Source organism: Suricata suricatta, chromosome 11 (genome assembly GCF_006229205.1).
Source record: "Suricata suricatta isolate VVHF042 chromosome 11, meerkat_22Aug2017_6uvM2_HiC, whole genome shotgun sequence".
NCBI classification, from domain to species: domain Eukaryota; kingdom Metazoa; phylum Chordata; class Mammalia; order Carnivora; family Herpestidae; genus Suricata; species Suricata suricatta.
Genome location: NC_043710.1, coordinates 76,246,897 through 76,268,986, shown reverse-complemented (window position 1 = coordinate 76,268,986; position 22,090 = coordinate 76,246,897). Strand labels below are relative to the sequence as shown.

At 35.6% G+C, this 22,090-nt stretch overlaps 1 pseudogene; it reads right to left on the bottom strand.

The window, feature by feature from the left end:
- Positions 1-20,179: 20,179 nt before the first annotated feature.
- On the bottom strand, positions 20,180-20,414 carry LOC115272940 (annotated as a pseudogene).
- Between the last annotated feature and the right edge of the window lie 1,676 nt (positions 20,415-22,090).

The following is a 22,090-nucleotide window of genomic DNA, read 5'->3' as shown; positions in this document are numbered from 1 at the left end:
TGTCCATTTGAAGTTCTCATAGGTTACAATGTTTCTCCTTGCATTTATCCTGAGTTCTCTTCCTATGGAATCTGTAGTGATTATATGGCTAGTTGAGCAACATGTCTGGTATATGGCCAATAAGTCTAAAATAAACCAATGTAAGCAAAAGAGTTCATGTGCAGAAGATTTCAGGGTTTTAAAACACTTTGAAATCTATACAAAGCATTTGAAACATCTGTTCTTATCTTTTATGTAGATAAAATGGTAAAGTTTCCAAAGGCAGAATTTGACAAAATGTAACAAAGGAGAAAAAGAAAATTTGGGAAACATAAGAAGTTATTTCAATCTGCTCAAGAGTTAAACTTAGAGCAGAAAACATTATTAAAATTGCAAATGTCCAAAGTTAGTGAGAAAGCATTTAGAAATAACAACGTTTGCTTTCAGCATATCTATGTGCTAATATTAATTGTTAATAAAGGCTTAAGTTAGAACTTTCCATCTTCTGAATAAATGAATAGATAAAAGTATCCTCATCCAAGGAGTTCTGTAATATCCCGCCATGATCAATAAAAAGCACATGGAAATATCAAGGGAGAATGATCATGTGTTGACTGAGGAGAGCTGGGCTATCTCTCTCTTTTTTTTTTAATGTTTATTTTTGAGGGAGAGCGAGAGAGAGCAAGGGAGGGGCAGAGAAAGAGGGAGACATGGAATCCGAAGCAGACTCCAGATTCTGAGCTGTCAGCACAGAGCCTGATGCAGGGCTCAAACTCATGAACTGCGAGATCATGACCTGAGCCAAAGTCGGACACAATCAACTGAGCCACCCAGGTGTCCCTGGGCTCTCTAACTCTTGAATTTATTTGTATAAATCAGTCAAGTTTATTTTTATAGGCATATTATAAAAACATTTTTATTTTATACACAAAGATATTAGTATTAAAAGTACTTTTGAAGGAGAAAAAATCCCAATAATTTTGCTTATCTGGTAATTTGTCTTCTAGCTTTCCAAAAGTTGGTGTTTCTCATGGTCAGGCTTTGAGTCCAGCATTATTTCACTGTTTTTATTGGGTAAAAGTCAAACATTTTACAAGCTGTCCCCTCACTATAAAGCTGCTTGGGAGGTCTATACTGCTAGGAGTCTGAATAATATTATATTATGAAAATATCCTGATTTTTAAGAGTAAACAAAATACTGAAGGAGATTGAATTATGTTGAATTCTAGGGATAGGCTCTAGCTAATATATACATAGTATTGTAATTTCCTCCATTTTTCTGTGTCATATCTATTTGTAAACTCTCCAGACAACTGAATCTCTGGTCTCTACTTAAAACATATTGCCTTGCTCGGTTGCCCTTTGGAGATTTATTGAGCAAATAATTTTTGTTTCTGCTACTGTGCAGAAACTGAATCTTTGTCTTTTTCTCACTTCAAGCACAACATGATTTTCTATGGGTTTATATTACAAAATACTAAGGAAGCAACACACAAACCCTCCTGATTTTTAACTTTTTTTTCTCCTTCCTTATGCAGTTCTTTAATGAAAAACTCAGATTCATTTCCATGTCCTCTGTGGTAATATTCATTGCAAACATCATTACGGATGTGAGGTCTCTCCCTTAATTAAGAACTAAAAGCCTTCATTTCCTAAAACAAAGCATGTGGCAGGTTTTATTGATCTGGTCTGTGTCGCCAGCTGAACACATTAGCAGAGGTTATTGATTACTCTAGCGGTAATGAGCTTGGTTCCTTGTCAGGTGAAGTCCACATTCCTTGGGAGCATTTTCTTGAAACCGGCTAATATGGAAGTACATGTTCACTATGATATACGATTCAGCAGACTTCTAAAGCTTTATTGCCAATGAATCATTCTTTAAAAATATAACAGCAGTCATTAAAAAGGTTATTTTCCAGTCATTATCTTTTTATAATTTCTTCTGAATGCTAATGATGCACTTATGAATAGATGCTAAGCCATAACAAGTGTAGCATTAAAGGAATGTGATCACATATGGCTCATACTGCTTTTAATAAGTTCTCATGTAACCATCATCATTATCTTCTGAGGACCGGCCTGGGCAACTTAACTAGTTCAGCTTCACCACTATCAGTAGTCATAATCTCCATCCAATGTTTGGGAAACAGTTGATGAAAACAGCTTTGTGAATTGATAACCAGTGGGAAATGGTATTCTGGGTAGTAAATATCAGTGATGTTTCTTAAGAAGAATGATTGTAACTTCTTCTTAAGGGAAATGCTTTAGATAAACATTGCTAAATTATATTTCACCTCAACATTTCTATTTAAGTAAAAAACCCAGTACATTACTTATTAAGCCGTTCAGGTAGAATATTGCCAAGTGGGATGGATATAAACAATAAGGGGACTTGTTCTCCTTTTGACCAAACAGCATAGAACAAAAAAGTGATTGGAATTGGAATTATTGTGTTATTAGAGATTATGTGCTCAGCTAAAGGAAATTGAGCAATCCTACAAAAACAAACAAATTTGTTTTGTTTTGTTTTGTTTTCAAAAATGTGTGTAGGAGATCATTTGAATATTTGAGTTTTAAATTGCTACTTCATTATAGATAAGTTAAAATGACCTGAAGGTGGAAATTCTATCCTGTTACATGAAAGGAAGAGATCCTGACTAAGAAGTATAGTCAGTGAAAATACTAAGTGATGTTGTTTAGAGCCTGGAATTTCAAGTTGATTTTGGAATTTGAGGGCAATGATTTTACTTGGAACCTTCAGTCTTTTTATAGTTTGATGAGAAGTTTCTGTTCAGTCATTGAAATATGTTTCAATGCTCTCTGGACCCTCTGTCAGACAGAGAAAACATCTACATTTCGCCTCTGACCATTTCTGCGACACCTGACTGGAAGAGCAAAATTGTTTCTGACTTTTGAATCAATCCAATCCCCAACCCCCATCACCCCTTGGGAAAACTATCCACAATACATAGGTAGTATAGGTTGTTTCTATCTCTGGTAGATTTTATAGTGTGTGTGCCCCTAATGGAGTGAGATGTAAGTTTAATGGAGATTCAAGCAAAACAAACAAATTAGCACACTATTTATAATTTAGAGTTGAATTCACCTTTGAAGATCAACAAAATCGGTATTTGGCAATGTGGAATCAGCTGCAGGTGTCTGAAGTCAGATTTATCAGCATAGCCACAGAATTTTGGCATCAGATCTTATCCAGATGAAAAAATAGTTCCTTTGAAACTTGGTTACTTGGCTTATTTACATGTCATTTTATATTGATTAGATTGCCATATTAATTGACAAATTTTCACCCAGAATATTTCTTTTTCCTGAATGACTTAGTATCTGCTAGGCCGTATCAGTAAAAACATATTATATTAATATGACAGATAGATCTACCCCATGCCAATATGACAGATAGATCTACCTCATACCACAAGTACTATAATCTTCAGCATTGGTTAAGTGTGACAGGTTATAAATTACATCCATTTTTTTAGTAATACCATGATTTTTAGTGGAGATGGCCCAATTCTTGAAAATAAAAATCTAAAACTTTAAACCTAATTCAATAATGCTTAATATTTCACTACAACTCTGCCTCACCTTTGAGAAAGAAAATAAAATTATAGGAATTCAACTTATTTGTAAAACCAATCACAAAAAAAGTTGCTATACTTCATTGAGGACCAAGTAAAAATCAGTAATAGTACACACCTTGTCACCTCAACAATGGACACTGTTTGTATCGGGTGCTAAAACAATTGTTAGTATTTACAATATAAGTGACATATGAATAGCCTAGCTAGTGAAGAATAGCAAGTATAAATAAGAACAGGATTGCAAAATAAAGCATACATGGAAAATGTAGGAAAAAAACTTTGCCATTATTTAGCTCAGGAAGAAAGGAGAGAGATTTAATAAATGTGTTGTAGTCTCTGAAAGAAATCGTGTGATGTAGAATAACAAACATTCATTCATTAGGAGAGGTACAAAAAATGAGTTATTTGCTCTTCCAGGATGTACAGAGTAAAGCGTACACTCCTCAACACAAAATCTCAGTGTCTCCATGATCTTGGCCTACTAGCCTTTCTTTGTGGTGCATTCGCAATCTCACACACACACACACACACACACACACACACACACACACACACCAGTACAATAGCAGGGAACTAACATCTTTTTCCTTCCACAACTACATTCTTCTTTTTTCCAGTTCTCCTTGTCCTGTTCTCTCTTCTTGGGATGTCCTCTATTCCATCTCCACTTGTCAAAGTTGCCCCTACGGTTAATGGCCCAAATCCAAGAAGACTCCTGACTTATGGAATAAGAATAAAGCTTCCTGCACTCTGTTATCCTCGCTAGTCTTTTTTACACCAATTCACGTTATATTTCACATTATAATTTATACAGAGCATCTGTCACCTTTCAGGTCTGAATTGAATTCTGCCAATACAATTTATGAAATACACACCTCTGTGTGTTTCTTTGAGTATCTACAATAAATCTTTGCATGTAGAAAATCTTTATTTTGAATAGAATTAAAATGATTACTTAGAATGTTCTTTCTATCCAAACAGGTTGTGGTTTAAACACTGTAAGAGGGTTTTGCTTCCTCATACAGAAAGGGTGAGTTTTTAGGTGTCCTCTCATCCAATATGACACACATTATATGCAGTAGTATTTTCTCACATGTACCTTGGGAGTATCACTTCCTGACTTCCCTTCTTTTTCTTCCTCATTCAGGCTCCGGATTTGATTTTTCCTTGTTATAAGATCCTAGACAGACTTTTCCTAGTGTCAACCTTTCATCCCATCTGCAGGATAGCTTGCCAGTAATCAGTAGGGAAGATATGGGTTCAAACCTTGCTTTTTAACACTTAAACATTGTGTAGTCCTTTGTAAGCTATTTGCCAGGTTTCAATCTCCTTATCTGCCTCATAGGTTTTCCTTGAGAATTAAATGAATAATGCATGTGAAACACAGCAGAGTGTCTGGTACATAGTAAAAATTTGATAACTGCAAGTTTTATTAGTAGTAATTTTGATGAAATTATTGGACTTATCTTCAAATCCATCTTTTGGAAACAAACTTAGATAAATATTGGCATTTTGATCTGTATTAATCACATGACTGTAAGGCAGCTTAAACTCAATTGTTATGAAAAATATTAATTTCTGTCAAGGAATTAATTTGATGTAAGATCATGTAAAATTCAAGAGGTCATCCTAATTAGAATCTGTTACAATAGAAATAGTTGCTCATTCTAGTCACAGAAGTCTATAGAATCATAACATTTTTAATCCAGAAAAGATTATTTTATTTTAAAAATGAGAAAACTAGTAAAAAAAAGAGTATGTTGGGAATGGTATAGGCTCTTAAATATGATTAACCTGAATTTACATCTTTATTCTACTCTCTTCTAATTTACAGTCATCTACTTAAGTCTCAGCTTCTTTATCTTTAAATGGACATAATAGCACCTAATAGAAATACTAGAATTAAAAAAAGGATTATGTTAAAATAGTTTGTATTTTTAACTTTTATTTATTTTGAAAGAGAGCACAAGTAGGGGAGAGGCATAGAATAGTGGAGAGAGAGAATCCCAAACAGGGTCTGCACCAACAGTGCAGGGCTCAAAATTACAAACTCTGAGATCGTGACCTGAACTGAAATCAAGACTCCGACACTTAACTGAGTGAACCACCGAGGCACCCCAAGGAGCCTGCTTTTAAACATTTGTTTGTTTGTTTGTTTGTTTGTTTGTTTGTTTGTTTTGAGAGAGTAAGCACACTCATGTGAGTGGGGGGAGGGGCAGAGACAGAGAGAGAAAATCCCAAGCAGGCTCCATGCTGTCATTGCAGAGCCCAACACCGGGATTGATCTCACAAACCATGATATCATGACCTGAGGCAAAATCAAGAGTCAGCTACTTAACTGACTAAGCCACCCAAGTGCCCCCAAGAACCCATTTTTGTGTGTTAATTATATTAATTGTTTGACAAATGTCACTATCCTCCCTATCAAATGCACAGAGAATATGTTTTCGTGTACACACACATATGCAGACAATAATGAGTTGAGTTATTTGATGCCCACATCAGACTTGACTCTTGTTCTTTGTCTTCTAGAATAAGTCCACTTAATAATACATAAATAATGTATTGAGTAGCATCTAATGCAAATGGGTATTTTTAAAAAGTAAATCTTTGCGGTGCCTGAGTGGCTCAGTTAATCTTCTGACTTTGGCTCAGGTCATGATCTGTGGTTGGGCAGCCACAGGGTAAAGAGCAGAAAGTGACTTCTACATCCATAGTGAAGAGGCTTCATCCTTTCCTTGTATATAATACATTTAAAAATAAACAGCTTAATTTCTATTATTGGCATGCTTTAGTCATGGCATCCTTCATGACCATTTTGCAGACAACTATTATGCTCTAATTTTAAAACTAAATATGAATACAGATTTTTAAAAAATCTATAACAGGGGACCCTGGGTGGCTCAGGTGGTTGAATGTCTGACTCTTGATTTCATCTCAGGCTCAGGTCATGATCCCAGGATTCTGGGATCAAGACTCACCTGGGGCTTTACACTGAGCATGGAGCCTGCTTAAGATTCTGTCTCTCTCTTTGCCCCTCTCCCCTGCTCACCCCATGCTCTCACTCTCTAAAAAAAATGAATAAGTAAAAAAGAATAATAATCCATGACTCTATGACATAGGACAAAATTTTAAGCCTTTCAATTCTACTGGCAGTGAGACAAGATAATACAGATTAACCAAGCAAATGTTTATTTTGAATGTTAAGGCTAAGAAATAACTGAAAGAATTAAAAAAATCATCCCCCCCATATTACTTTTGAAGGAATAATATATTAACACCGCAGTGGCTTTTGTGTTTAAAACATGTGTTGGGTGCCTGGGTGACTCAGTCAGTTAAGCATCTGACGCTTGATCTCAGCCCATTCAAGATCCAATGGCTTGTGAGTTTGAGCCCAGTTTGGGCTCTGCGCTGACAGCATGGAGCCTGCTTGGGACTCTAACTCTCTATCTCTGCCCCTTCCTCTCTTTCTCACTCTCTCTGTCTCTCAAAATAAATAAACAAATTTAAAAAAAGTAAAAGAAACACATGTTGGTTTAAATCATATAAGCTTTAGTGATAGTTTCCACTAGGTGATTTTCATTTAATATTTTATACACTGAAGAAGTTTTCTTTTGACTTAAATGATTCATGAAAACATAATTTGATCCTCAATCTATATTATACACTAACTTATATATTACTATATTCACATGACAGAATATTAGTTAATAAAAACTCAGAAACTAAGGTAACATGCAATAATATGAATTAATCCAGCAATATGACAGTACAGGAGAAATACTAGCAAACGTTTGCATATATTGTATATCTTTCAAACAAAGAAATCATCATTTTAAGAATACACATAGGTCAAATAAAATACATACAAAAACAAAAGAATGATGAAAACAGGGTGTAAGGTGGGCTTCCATTGGTGAAAGGAAGGAGGATGGATTGGTGGGAAGCACTGCAGAGGTAGATATAGGTGTTATTATTGATCCTATTTTGAGATGAGTTCTGGAGTTTGGTTGCTTCCAATGGCCAAGGTTAAAATTTTGCTGTCAAAATAAATAGTACAGTAAGATATTATAACCCAAAGGAGGAAATAATCCATGTGGATTTATAGAAATAGTTAACTAATTAGATAAATGGGAAAAGATAGATGTATCTCCTGTACAGAAGAGTTCCCAATCATTTATGTCGCTCCTTTTCCCTACAGGAGGGGACCTAACCTCTCCTCCCACCTTGGGCGCAGGTTGTTTCATTACTTGTTGCCAAAGAGTAATGTACAGAAGAGGAAGGAGGGGAAGAACGAAACTTACAATGAAGAAAGTTGGTAAATACTACCTCAGCCAGGTGATCAAAGTTACCATAGTCAGCAGTAGGTCATGTTGACGGGACGCACTTTGGATATGATGTGATGAAAATGGCTCTTTGCCTCTGTGGTTTTACACTCATAAACTAATGTGCTCAAACTAATAAGAAAAGCAAACAGGCAAACCCAGACTGAATGTGTTAATATGCTCAGGATGTGATGACAAAATATCGCAGGCTCAGTGACTTGCACAATAGGCATTTATTCTCTCAGTTATGAAGGCTGTGCAGTTAGGTGCTTGCAGGGTTGGTTTCTGGTGAAACTTTTCCTCCTGGCTTGCAGATGGCCTTTTTCTCACCGTATCCTCTCATGGCCTTGCCCCTGTGCACACACACACACATCCTCTTATGAGAGCACCAGTCTGATTGGATTTGGGCTTCACCTAATTTAACTGTCATTACAGTCCCATTAAGGTTAAAACGTCTGCATGTGAATCTGGGCGGGAGGAGGGCACAGTTCAGTCCATAACGTTGAAGAATGCTATTGGAAAACTAAACCGCACTCCTCAAAACAAGTACATCCAGGATAAGGGAAGCCTGAGAAACTGTCACAAATCAGAGGAAGTTAGAGAGAAGAATGGCTAAATATAGTGTGGTTCCCTGGATGAGATCTTGAAATAGAAAAAGACATTGGAGGAAAACTTGTGAATTCTAAATAGAGTCCACAGTTTAATTAATAGTAATGCACTGATGTTTGTTTTGTAATGTGATGTTTCATACATGGTGATATAAGGTGTTAGCAAAAGGGAAACATGAATGAGAAGTATACAGGAATTCTATGCATTATATCTGCAACATTTGTATAAATCTAAAATTATTGTAAGTTTAAAATTTTATCAGTAAGGGGTAAATGGGTGGCTCAGTCAGTTAAATGTGCGACTTTGGCTCAGGTCATGATCTCAAGCCCCTCCTTGGGCTTTGTGCTGACAGGCCTGAAGCCTGCTTCCAAATTCTGTCTCTCTCTGCTGCTCTCTGGCTTGCGCTCTGTCTTCTCTTTCTTTCAAAAATAAATAAACATTAAAAAAATAAAATTTTATCAGTAAAAGAAAGTTTTAAAAATTATTGATGGAGGACCTAAATAAAAAGAAACAAGGAAGTAAAATTAGGCCATGCATAGGTTAATTAATAAGCAAGCTTTGCCTAAAAAAGGATTATGATTGTATTGAAACTTCCAAAGATTATCCTCAAGGTCAGTGATTTTTTAGAAGTGCTGACAGAGCTCTGAAAACTTCTTATATCTGTGACTATGGTTTATTACAGAAAAAGATTATAGTTAACATTTACAAAGTGAAAGGATACATGGACAAAATTCAAGAGAAATCAGGCACAAGCTTCCAGTTATTCCTTTTCAGTAGGATTGAATGGAGAGGTGCTTGATTCTTCTGACAACTCATAGGAAGTATTGCCAAACAGGGAGGGTCACCTAGTTTGGGTAATACTGGAGATTAGTCACACAGGCATGTAGCACCGGCTTGTGAATTTAGATAGTTAGCCTTCAGCACCCCAGTGGCCAAATATGATACCGGTGCCCAGGACCACTGGCAACCCAGTACCCTCAGAATCCACAGCTCACAGCTGCTTAAGGTCAGTTCTTCTGCCTGACTGGGGTTACCTCGGCCTGCTGAGTTAACTCTTTCCTGCGCAATAGTGAATCACATTTCCTTATATTCCTTGAAGTTCTCAGGAACATATGTAATGAAAAAAAGTCAATGTCATGGCATATATAATTGACCCTAGAGAGTATAAAGTCATAGGCAAGATATTCATGTAAGAAAAACTTACAATACAAGATAGTGACTTAATAAAGAAAAAGAAATCACCACGTAAACCCCCTAGAAAGAAAGTATTATATTTGAGAAATAAAACCGACAGAAACGCTATGTTTGTTTGTTTGTTTTTTATCTTCTCATTACAGCACCATTCATTTTTGCAATGACCTTTTCTTCGTGGCTTGAATGAGAGTTACGATGCAGGGCCCAACCAGCAAAACGCAGATGCTCAAGTGAACACCTCACAGATATAGCCTAATTAACTTGCTTCTTTAGTTTTTTTTTTTTGGTTTGTTTGTTTGTTTCCCCATTTGGAACCCCTGAGAATGAATGTTAAATCTCTTACTTGTATGAAGTTGGGAAGTCTAAGTTGTAGGTGCTGTGAGACTTTGTCTATCTAGCTACGTAGAGGTAGCCGGGCAAAATACAAAGGTTGCCCAAAAGAAAGAGCTATGAAACGTAGAGCCGCAGGTAAATCCAAACCCTTGATTCCACTTTGACTTGAAATTCATTCATCCTGCTGTACTGCCTTTTGTTCAGTTTCTCTTTTGATCTGAGTTATATATCAAGTTGCCTTTCTGTGCATTGTTACCAAACCAAATCCTTCCTAAAAGAACGTAGTTGAAGATTTCATAGAGGAAATGACCTTTAATTGAATTTTTAAAAGATAATAATAACCAATATTTGATGAGTATGTTCTGTGTTTCAGATGTATTCTGTATGCTGGGAACCCTTAGACCAATGGATACTATTCTCAAAAGCTGACAGTAAAGTGGAAGTTAATGTACAAACAGATCATACAATTTAGCATGCTTAATACTATAAAGAATTATAGTAAAATTATCGGAAAATAGTTGAAGCATGAGTCTGATTTTGCTCATGAAGAAGAGAACAAATATATTCTAGGCATGAATAATTCAAAGTGACTTAGATTTGACTTTAAAAAGTGTAAGAGTTGAGAGGCGTGGGTGGCTCAGTCAGTTGAGCACTGACTTTGGCTCAGGTTCGTGGGTTAGAGCCCCGCATCAGGCTCCGTGTTGACAAGTCAGAACCTGGAAACCTGGTTCGACTCCTATGTCTCCTTGTCTCTCTGCTCCTCCCTGCTCAGGCTCTGTTTGTGTATTTATCGTAAATAAATTAACGTTAAGAATTTAAAAAAAATAATTGTAATAGTTGAAGTGTTGGAAGTAGCTGGGATTATTCACACACACAAAAAAAGAAATATAATACGGTACCAAGGAAAACGTTACTATTACAAAATGAGTTCTAACAAAATAAAAGAAAACAATCAAGGGGCGTCTGGGTGGCTCAGTCGGTTAAGCATCCAGCTTCGGCTCAGGTCATGATTTCACAGTTTGTGGGTTCGAGCCCCGCATCGGGCTCTCTGCTGGTAGGTCAGAGCCTGGAGCCAGTTTCCAATTCTGTGTGTCCCTCTCTCTCTGCCCCTGCCCTACTCATGATCTGTCTCTCTCTGTCTCTCAAAAATAAATAAGTGTTAAAAATATTAACAAAAAGAAAACAAATCAGTATCAAGAAAGAAAATGCAGGTAGAATATTTTCTAAAAAGATTTAATTGTTAGAATGAACTAATGTCTTAAAAATAATTATTTTGAATCATCCTTGGACAAAACAAATATTTTCATTTATACTAAATCCAATTCCCTAAAACTTTATCTAATTCTATGCCTTTACGATTATATACAGATATTTTTAAGAGACCCTTAAAAACTTAGTCCCCCGAAACATTCCCTCCACTCGTACAGATAAACCCATATTTCCCAACTAGTTGCTACAAAACCCTGAGAAGTTTATTCTTCTTCAGAAGACATTTTTTTAACTCTCTATTCCAGAAAAGCTGTATTTTTAACTCACTCTTCTAGATAAAGCTCCCTTTCCCCTCCAAACAAAATATTTCTTCAGAGTCTTCTCATGCTCAGGGTTTCCAAACAAAGAGCTATGCTTAGCAAGACTCTACTTGATTTCCTTGTACAGATTTTGGGTTGTCCCTTCAGTCAGGAGTGAGCCCATGCTGCTCTTCCCAGGTCAGTCCATGAGGAGAGAGCATGACAAGTCGTCCCTGATGGCTTTCTTCCTCAGAGTCACGGTGACTAGACACCTGAGTAAGTTCTGCTCCTGACAAGCTAATGCTCTAATTCCTTTGCAGTGAAGCTCCAAATAAGCTTTTCCTTTTCTGTCTTAAGTGTGGTTGGCATAATCTTTGATTTGATTTGCTACACTACTCAGGAGTCTTATGGATATGGTAGAATCATAGTGACGAGACTGTTTAGGTATTAATTCTTCACCTATTGCTCATTCTTGTCAGTTGAATATGAGCAGTTATCTGCTATTTAACTGATTCTCCATTGTCACCTATTTTCTAACATGTACAAACATTATGGTACCAATCACACTATTTGAAGCTCTGCATAACTTTAGCAAGAACAGTTTAGAACATCAATAGCCATTCTGGAAAACTTGGTGTATAAATAAACTTGGTATACAATAAACCCTTTGTGTGGTACCTGAGACTAATAAAAGGGTTCAAAGATGTTAAGTATTCGATGGCCAACATTTTTTGACTTATATGAAGAGGCCACAACAATACATGAAAAGTCTAAAATTATTTCCATTAAGACTTTCTTAGAAAAGGACAATAAAACCCATGAAATTTATCTCTTCTCATCAACCAACTGTGAAATGGCCTCCATCCTAGATTCTTGTACTTTGACTCCAACTTCCCTGTTGCTCTGCCACTTGTCCTTTACCTTTTCTGACAGAGTAAGTGACCAGTCCCATCGGTCTTAGAGTTAAAAACTTGGTGGAGATATAATTTAAAAAATTTAACCCAGGACTTTTCAAACCCTCATATGGAAAAACAAAGATTCACCAAAGAATTTAGGATTGCTCTAAGAAATTACCATTTAGAACTTCATCTATATGAATTAGTCATATCCTCATGAGACATATAATTGCTTAAACCTGGTTGTAAATATCAGGATAAATTGATTACTAAAATAAATTCAAATATATGCATCAATAGTTGAACACGAATGGATATGAAAGTAGGACAAAACCTCTCAGCGTTATGCATAAGTATTTTCTGTTTAAATTTTTAAACAGATAAAGGAGAAATTCTCCTTTGATTTCAGAGTTCCCTACCCTCTTCTGAGAATACTTAGGTCTTAAAAAGGGTGCTCATCTACTTGGTATTGTTATTGTTGTTAGTGAGTGTTGGCCTGCCCAGTGGTTCCAATCAGTAGTTAGTATACTCAAGGCAGTGGTCTTTAACCTTTTGATCTGAGGTCATGTCGACCCAACAAGAACTCAAGTGCATAGGCCAGAATCAAGTTTGAATCCTTAAACTTCTTTTAGTCTGCCTAACATCCAGAGGCTGTACCTGCCCAGCCCGTCTGAGATTTCAGCTAGGGAGAGAAAGAAGCCTGAAAACTAGGAATGGTCAGGTTAGAATCTTGAATATTCAAAAGAAGTCTAGCATCCACTGCTTCCCCTACTGAATCTCTCAGTACTTAAGAAGTAGCCAAGAAGAGATGGTCCCTTTCTGGGAAGAGTTGCATTTAAGGCCCAAACTGCCTTAATAAGGTGTATAGACCAAGATAAGATGAAAGAAATAGAGTTAGATCATCAGCTAATTGAATAGTGTCTGCCACAAAAGTCAGCCTGACAGACTGCAATGCATCTAGAAAGCTGAACACACGATACATATTAATTACAATGACCCTATCAGTATGGCTGAAATTAACTGATCAAAAAAACAGGGGGAGGGGAGGGAATCAACAATGGAAGTGCCACAGATAGCACCAATGCTTGTCAATAACCAAATATAGTCAATCTGCCAGAAATGGGCAGACATCATATTCCATGAGATGTTGCCTCCCTCATCTTGCAGGTTCTGGTGGGAATCACAAATTTGCAAGCAGTCATACTCTCTGTATCAGAAACAATGAAGTTTTTTGCTTTGTTTTGTTTCTGTTTGTTTAGTACCTAGTCTATGATTGTGGGCATATTGCCATGGCCAGTGTGAATGTATGTGGTGACCTGGAAGTCTAGGCAATGTGAGCACTATCCAGGGCTTCATGTGAGTTGGTCTCATCAGTAAAAAGGCCGTTTCTGTGAGGATCTATATAAGTCACCCAGACAGTTCAATTGGCAACCACAGTTTTGTTGCACAGTTAATGTTCCCAAAAGTGTGGGTCCCTAATCTACAATAGTCCCACAATTTTAGTCCCATCCACTGAGTGGAGCAAGTATGCTCCCATTCAGTTCATGAATTTAGACCAACTCACAATTCCTCTCAAACTGTATGTGTAGATAGTCACATCTCTAGACAGGAAGAGCTATTAAATACTAAATATTATGTTTGCCAATAGATATATACAATTCACTGTATCTTCTAGGGAGACCATAGTTGATATTCCATCTCCACAATTTTTCCCATTAATTTCAAATACAGATGTTTGTCAAAATAATCATATTTTTAAGAAAACTTTTTTAGTGTGACAAATTGATAGTTGCCAATTATCTATTGTGTTGGAGCTTGAAGTTTACTTACTAGGCATTGTTAATTTACTAATGAAGTTCATGATTCGGTATTCCCCAAAAGTCATGGCCTGAGCTGTTTTCACTTCACAAGTGCCTAAGCTAGTGATTAGGAATGAGAAAGAATGTAAAATCCCACTTCGTGGGGCTGAAATTTTAAAAGCTGTGTGCATGCTAAGTTAATTATGTAAATTGCTGCTTCAAAAAATTGTAGTTTCAAAACAAAGCTAAAATATTGTTTTAAGGAAGGATCTATGTTGCATATGACACTTTCTTTTTAAATATAAAGATATATTTTCTTTAACTGACATATTTCTTGGAATCCTAGAAGAATAAACAAGGTAAGGGAATAGAATGAGGTTAATTTTAAACAAAGTAAGGGAATAGAATGAGGTTAATTTTTGAAATTTCAGTAGGATAAATATGTTGATTAGTACTGAGTAAAAATTCAGTATAAGTCAAATATGCAAAATAGTTTTTAAAATTTTAATCAGAGATTCCTGTGTATGAACTTCAAGTGAATAAAATCCAAAGCTGTGAGAAAAAGGTCCAGGGAATTTTCTTTCACTATGTTTCTACTTCATATAAATTTACATTGTATACTTACAATAGAGGTTTTGTATACTTGTAATTTTTTAATACAACAGGAGTATTCAAGCATATCTTATATAGAAAACTATACAGTTTTTTCTAACTATGTGTAATTTGGCCTTTTAAAAACAATCTATCATCAGTATTATATGTTAAGCATTCTACAGTCAGTTATAACATATGTGAAATTCATCTTTTTTATTCCATAGATCTCATATTTACAAATTTGTAAAAGAGAAAAAAACGCAATATTTTTATACAATTACATTTTTAAAAGTATAAGTAACTTCTCAAAAGAATTGACACTAAGACATTGATTCACCATACTTTTATTATTGGTATAAAATTATTCTTTCATTCTTAAAGAGCCACTGGAAATTTCATACATTATTTTGTAAAGCAAAAATGTAAAATCAACCTGGAGAGTATGAGGTTGTTTTTATTCACCATACACTATTTCACCATCCCCAGCTCTACAGGTTGGATCCAAATCAGATAGACAAAAATAGAGCAATCATCAACTGAGACATGTTGTGTTCTTTCATGGGGTCACCTTTTAAATAAAACCTATTAGTATTCTGTGAATATAGAGAACACTGTGCATTCAAAATAGAAGACATACAAAAGGGACTGAATCCTCAGAGGAGAAGGGTTATCTGCACACATTCATAACCAGAATAGCCAGCTAACATAATATAGAGCTGCACACATCACACGTAACCCTGGACAGCTGTAACGCTGAGTGAGTCCTACGAGGCATGGGATCCACACAACCATCTGTTCCCAGACATTCCTGACATTCTAGAATTTATTTGCTACTATCACAAGTCAATTAAGGACATTTGTTTTTAACAGGGCATACAAAAATAGGAAGCAAAATAACATTGAACTGCCAACTTTTTGTTTTGATGGCTCATCCTGGGAATAGGAATGAACAGAAAAGGGAATTATGAATAATACATCTTTTATCTTTTGTAAACTTATGTGAACAACCCTTACATCTCATAAATGATTCCTCTCTCAAAGAAAGTTGCAGACAGTGATATATGGAAAAGACCAAATGGCTACTGTTTCATTTTCACAGTTGATCAAACATCACAAATATTGGCATATATCAAATCTGTATTAAGAGTGGCCATTAAGGAAATCATTTTCTTAGTTTCTATAAAGCTCTGTTTATAATCAAAATGAATTTGCAGCACAAATGTATGGTTTGCTACTTGCATCTGGGGATCTCTGAAAGGATTGCTGCACCTGACTTCACATAAAAAGATCATTGGGCTAAGAAAGATCCATTTAAAAAGTAGACATCGTCATCAGTGTGTTTATTATAGCAGTATATGTGAGGAGATGAGACGGAAACAATCCTTACTGTGGAATAAGTCAGATGTCATAACTTATACTTCAACCATCCTTTTAAGGAACATGAGTGTTCTTCCTTAAGAGTAATGTAATTATACATTTTAGAATATGAAAGTGCAAATAACCACTTCTCTTTTTAAACTATGTAATGTCATAGGTCATTGATGATTGAAATGATATTGATAATGGCAAGACAGTGATGTATGTAGGCAGCATATTGTTTTAAGAATGATCTGGGCATGACATTTCCACATCCACCCAATTTGTCTGGCATTTTACCTGCACCACCACTACCATGTGGCTAACATTTTGGAATAGTTTACAGATTGCAGAATATTCCTCACATATATAATCACGTTTAATATTTACAATGATCTTGTAAGTTAAGTTTGGGACAAAGTGTGGAGCAATCAGGGAGGTATGAAATAGAGACTTTAGGTGTTGTTATTAGATAGTAAAGGCTACTATTGACTACACTTAAAAATGAAGTAACTAGTAGACATTTTTAGTTTAACTGATTTTTGTTAAATTGAAGTTATAGGATTTTAGATGCACACTTAGGAACAATAATATGAGTGAGATTACCAACTCTTAGCAGATGATGTCTCAGGATTTTAATATACTCATTTTCACCTTAAAAAATGTGAAGAGTGAAGTTTGACAGACACAAAACAAGTCAGTAGAAGAATCATATAAATCATTTCCTGTAGAAGGATGTTTACATATTAAGAAATGCAACAGAGTTAGGTTAAGTAATGTAACATTGTGTTGAGTTAGGCTAGAAGAATGAATGATGTGTATACCTTGGTTGCTGAATATAGGTAAGTATTCAAAAGAATTAAAAAGTCAATATATAGTTACAAATGAGGGTTAAAAAAATACAACCCTTCCAACTAATATATACACACTTTGTTTTTCTACTTTAGGAACAAATTGACACAAAGAAAGTTGTCACAAATTTTTCGATTTCTAATGTGAAAGATTTATACAATTAAGATGTTCCTGAATCTCCAGAGACTTTAACTCTATTAGTATTATAACAAATTGTTAAACTATATTTTCCAAGAATTCTGACATTCTCAATCTAGGACTGTTTGACATCAATTAACAGTTAAAACTATTTATGAAGTTTCAAGCAATATTGTGGTATATATGTAATTCAAGAATAACACATAATTTTTGCATATCAATCAGTCCAAGTATTCTATTCCCGGAAATATAGAAATGCTTCTGTATTTCTAAGTGGCACCTGGAAATAGAAGGGACAATGTCCTTGTACTGCCTTGGGGAGATAGTGGAAAATAGGGAGTCCTCAGAGGCTAAGAAGCACATGACAACTTTTCTTATGCAGCCTTTCTCGCTTTCTGACTGTAATTTCCTTTGGAAACTAGTAAGGATGATTCACCTCTGAGGGTAGTGCATTGACCTTAACAGAAGGGAGGGATGGGGAGGGAGTAACTATGGGTTTATTATTAGATATGCTTTACAGAAGTAAAGTTTTTAAAAGTTTCAGAAAGTGGTGTTTAAATTACTATATAGCTGCAGGGCACCTGTAGTTTCTGTGCTAACTATGGATGTATGTTTTATGAAGCTATTTAATCAGCAATTCACTTTTTTTTAAAGGCAATCACCATAGCAACTGACATCAGAAAAGTTTTGAAACACAAAGTGTGTCAGACAATTCGATATACATACTATAGAGCCTGCTTAAGCTCTGAATGCCTGGTTTCAGGAAAGTGTGTGTTAATTCATTATTTTAGTTATTTTCTTCTTATCACCTTAGGCAAATAATGAGTAGTGAAGTACAAGCAAAGTAAAAACTACTGAATGTTAACTGAAACACTGTTATTGGCTAAGAAGGAGGCCCTTCTTAAAGTAGCCTTAGCACCTTTAAAAGAAAGTCTAATTTAAGAGACTGAATACTTCTCGGTCATAAAATATTCTCTGTAAAGAAAATAATTATATTCCCCACATGAGCACTTTCAATGTGATTTTCACATCCATAGTCACAGGAATTCTGGAGACTAATTGCTTTTTTTCAGTAGCATAATTATGCGATGTCCATAAGAAACTACACTCAGATCAGTGCAGACACAGACACATATAAAAAAATTAAAAATACTTAATGTAATTTTATCAACAACCAAAAATTCTGAGCATTTATATTTTGATAATTTATAACACATGATATTTTTTCTGCTCATAATAGAATTTCTAGAAGCCATGTTTGGCTATGAAATGTGATTTTAACACAAATGTAGCATGTTAAGCATGTTTAGCTATAAGATTTAATTTAAACACATATTTCCTCATATTTTGAAGTTTTACAAGACTATTTTTAATTTAATTTTGAAAGTATGTCTTAATGATAGATTTACTTCTTAAATCTCACTTATTAAAATTTGTTTCCAGGGGCTCCTGGATGGCTCAGTCGGTTAAGCATCCGGCTTCAGCTCAGCTCATGATCTCACAGTTGGTGGGTTCGAGCCCCACGTCGGGCTCTATGCTGACAGCTGGCTCAGAGCCTGAAGCCTGCTTCAGATTCTCTATCTCCCTCTCTCTCTCTGACCCTCCCCTGCTCGTGCTGTCTCTTTCTGTCTCTCAAAAATAAATAAAAAACATTAATAAAAAGTAAAATAAAATTTGTTTCTGAAAATATTTCAAATCTTCAATGTGCAAAATTATAACAATCTAGGTTGTAATTAATAAATAGCTAAAATGTTAATCTTTTAATATTCAATTAGCTTACTTATTCAATATTTATTGTCTACATTTTATTATATGCACATGACTCTTCTAAGGATAATTTTTAAAAATTCTTTATATGGTCCCTGCCTTTAAAAACATATATTATAAAATACATTAAGTACATATGTATTATGTATTATACAGTCTATAAAAGACAGCTTAAATAAGAGCTAAATTATAAAATTCACTCAAGAAATGATCTAATTCCTTCAGATATATTTTGCAAAATCTCAAAGAAACCCATTACAACCTTTTGTTTTTACACTTTTATGTGAAATGAAATAATCTCATTTGTATTATTTTCCCAGAATCAAAGTGCATCCACAGAAAATTACATATTAAATTCACATATAAGCAGAGCCTTTGAGGATTAAAATTTAGTGTTGGCTTAATTTCCTCTTTGCTGGAGAACCACTTTTCCTCACCTCTAGAAGTCACCACAGGTGTTCTCCCACTACAAAGGACTCCATCTGATGACTTCTACCCAGTAAACTTCATCCCAAACCCATTTGAGGCATGTGACACTTGGTTTGATTGGGGAAGGGGGTCTGGTTGCACACTTGGCCTTGATTTACAGCCTCTTCTAAAGCTCAGGATTTGGTTTCTTTTAGATTTGTGAATCTTTGCCTTATATCAACCAGCTGCCTTACATGATCCCTGACTAACTTCATTTTGGTTTTCATCATCTGCATGTTCTTTTGAGATGTTTTCTTAACATGTTTGTTTATTTGTTTTTATATATGTCATTCCATTTATTTTATTAATTTATTGTTTGCTTGTTTGTGTATTATTTATTATTTGAGAGAGAGAGAGAGAGAGAAAGCAAGTGAAAGCCAGAGAGAGGGAGAGGGAGGGGGAGAGAGAGAGAGAGAGAGAGAGAGAGAGAGAGAGAGAGAATCTTAAGCAGTCCACACTCAGCACAGAACCCGATGGTTGACTCATCCCATGACCTGGGGTCGTGATCTGAGCCAAAATCAAGAGTCAGATGCTCAACTACCTGAGCACCCAGGCCACCCGTCATTCCATTTCTATAGTCTGTTGTTTCTCTGATCCTCAGTTGTAGCCTTATGTCCACTCCATGATTCAACCCATTTCTTAAGGGTGTGATGTTTTCCCCTTGTTCTTCTTGGCCCTGTTTTTGGCCCACTGTTCCTTGTTGGAGATCTTAATTTATCACTTTCACTTAACCTTTTTTGGAGTAAGAAATCTTCAACTGTGATCCAATGACCCTTCACCAGTGAGAACATTAATAGACTCGTAAAATTGATATATGTGATTTTCATGAGTTAAAATTTACACATTTATTTATTTTTTAAATTATTTTGGTTTATTTATTTTTGAGACAGAGAGAGACAGAGCACGAGCAGTGGAGGGGCAGAGAGGGAGAGAGGGAGATAGAATCTGATAAGAACAGATACTACACTTGATCTTAGCCAAAAGGCCGAGAAGCGATTGGGAGATAAAATCTGAAACAGGCTCCAGGCTCTGAGCTGCCAGCACGGAGCCTGACGTGGGGCTCAAACCCATGGACCGCGAGATCATGACCTGAGTCAAAGTCGGACACTTAGCTGACTGAGCCACCCAGGCGCCCCTACACAGTTATTTTTGAGGAAGACTTTCATAGCTCTTATCAGTTTCCTTGGGGGCTGCTCATCCTCTAAATGTTAAGGCTCATTTTGCTCTTATTTCCCATTTATATATATTTTTTATTCCTCTTATTCTGTGTTCAAATAGATACTGCATCTTCTACTGGCTTCATTTCCTTCTTTCTTCTGTTTTCTTAAGTATTTCATTGAACTCAAAATTCTTAACCCTATACTGTCTGCATTACAGGACTTACTTCATTTTACTACTTTGGCTACATAGGAACAGAAGACTTCGAAATTTATGGTTTACATATAAAATACCCATTTACCTGAAAGGCATCTCCTCAAATTCAAACTGACTAAAATTAGACCTGTTATGTTTTCTCTAAAATTAGATCCCTCCTTTAATCTGTCAGTGGCACTATAGTTCTTTTGACCCACTAGGCACAAAGCTTTGGAAATAAGTCTTGTTTTTTAAACAATTTTTTTAACATTAATTCATTTTTTGAGAGACAGAGAGTGCAGGCCATGGAGGGGTGCACACACACCCATACACACACACACACACACACACACACACACACACACACATTCTGAAGCAGACTCTAGGCTCTGCTTGTTTAATATTTTCCTACTCTACGACTCATCTTTAAACACTGTTATCAGAATGAACTTTTTAAGACAATGTACTATCATTGGCTTGCCATTTTCAGAATACTTCTGGTAGGTACTCATTTTCCTGATGCTAAATGTCCCACTTCAAAGCCTATGATTAAGAGGATCCACAATTTCATTCAGGGTATTGTTTCCAACTTACCTCCCCAGTGCTGCACAACCTCTTTAAGAACACTCCTTTCTAAAAATAAACAAAAACTATTCCACAATATACCACAGGTATTATTCTTATATTGATATTGCACCTAAAAATGCCAATTTCATCTTAAGTTATGCTCATTATTTCAAAACTCATTTTCAGGTTCAATCCAAGAAGTTTTCCCTAATTTCTCTACATGTTCCTGGTATTAAATCTTGAAAATGACATTAAAAATAAAACCAGACTCTTTTTTCTTTGCAAAGTATTTAGCACATTTTAGAAGCATGGAATATTAGAATTATCTTGCCAATTTATAAATATTCCTGACTAGCACATGAAGTCTAACTGCAAAGATTGTGCTTTTACCATATGTTTGCTAGCTCAGAAATTTCTTAGTTATACCGGCTACAAACCCAGAGATTTTTGTTTAAAAATTGACAGAAGCATATCAATTTTATTATTTTTTAATGTTTCTTTATTTGTGAGAGAGAGAGAGCACATGAAACTGAGGGAGAGGGGAAAGAGAAAAGGGGACAGGATCTGCAGCAGGCTCTGTGCTGACAGCAGTGAGCCCAGCCCTGGGCTCAAACTCACAAACCGTAAGATCATGACCAGAGCTGAAGTCAGTCTCTTAACTGACTGATCCACCCAGGTGCTGCTGCAGAAGCATATCGATTTTAAAAGAGTATTCATAAGAAGACTGCTAGAAAAGATATAGGTTAGTGGCTA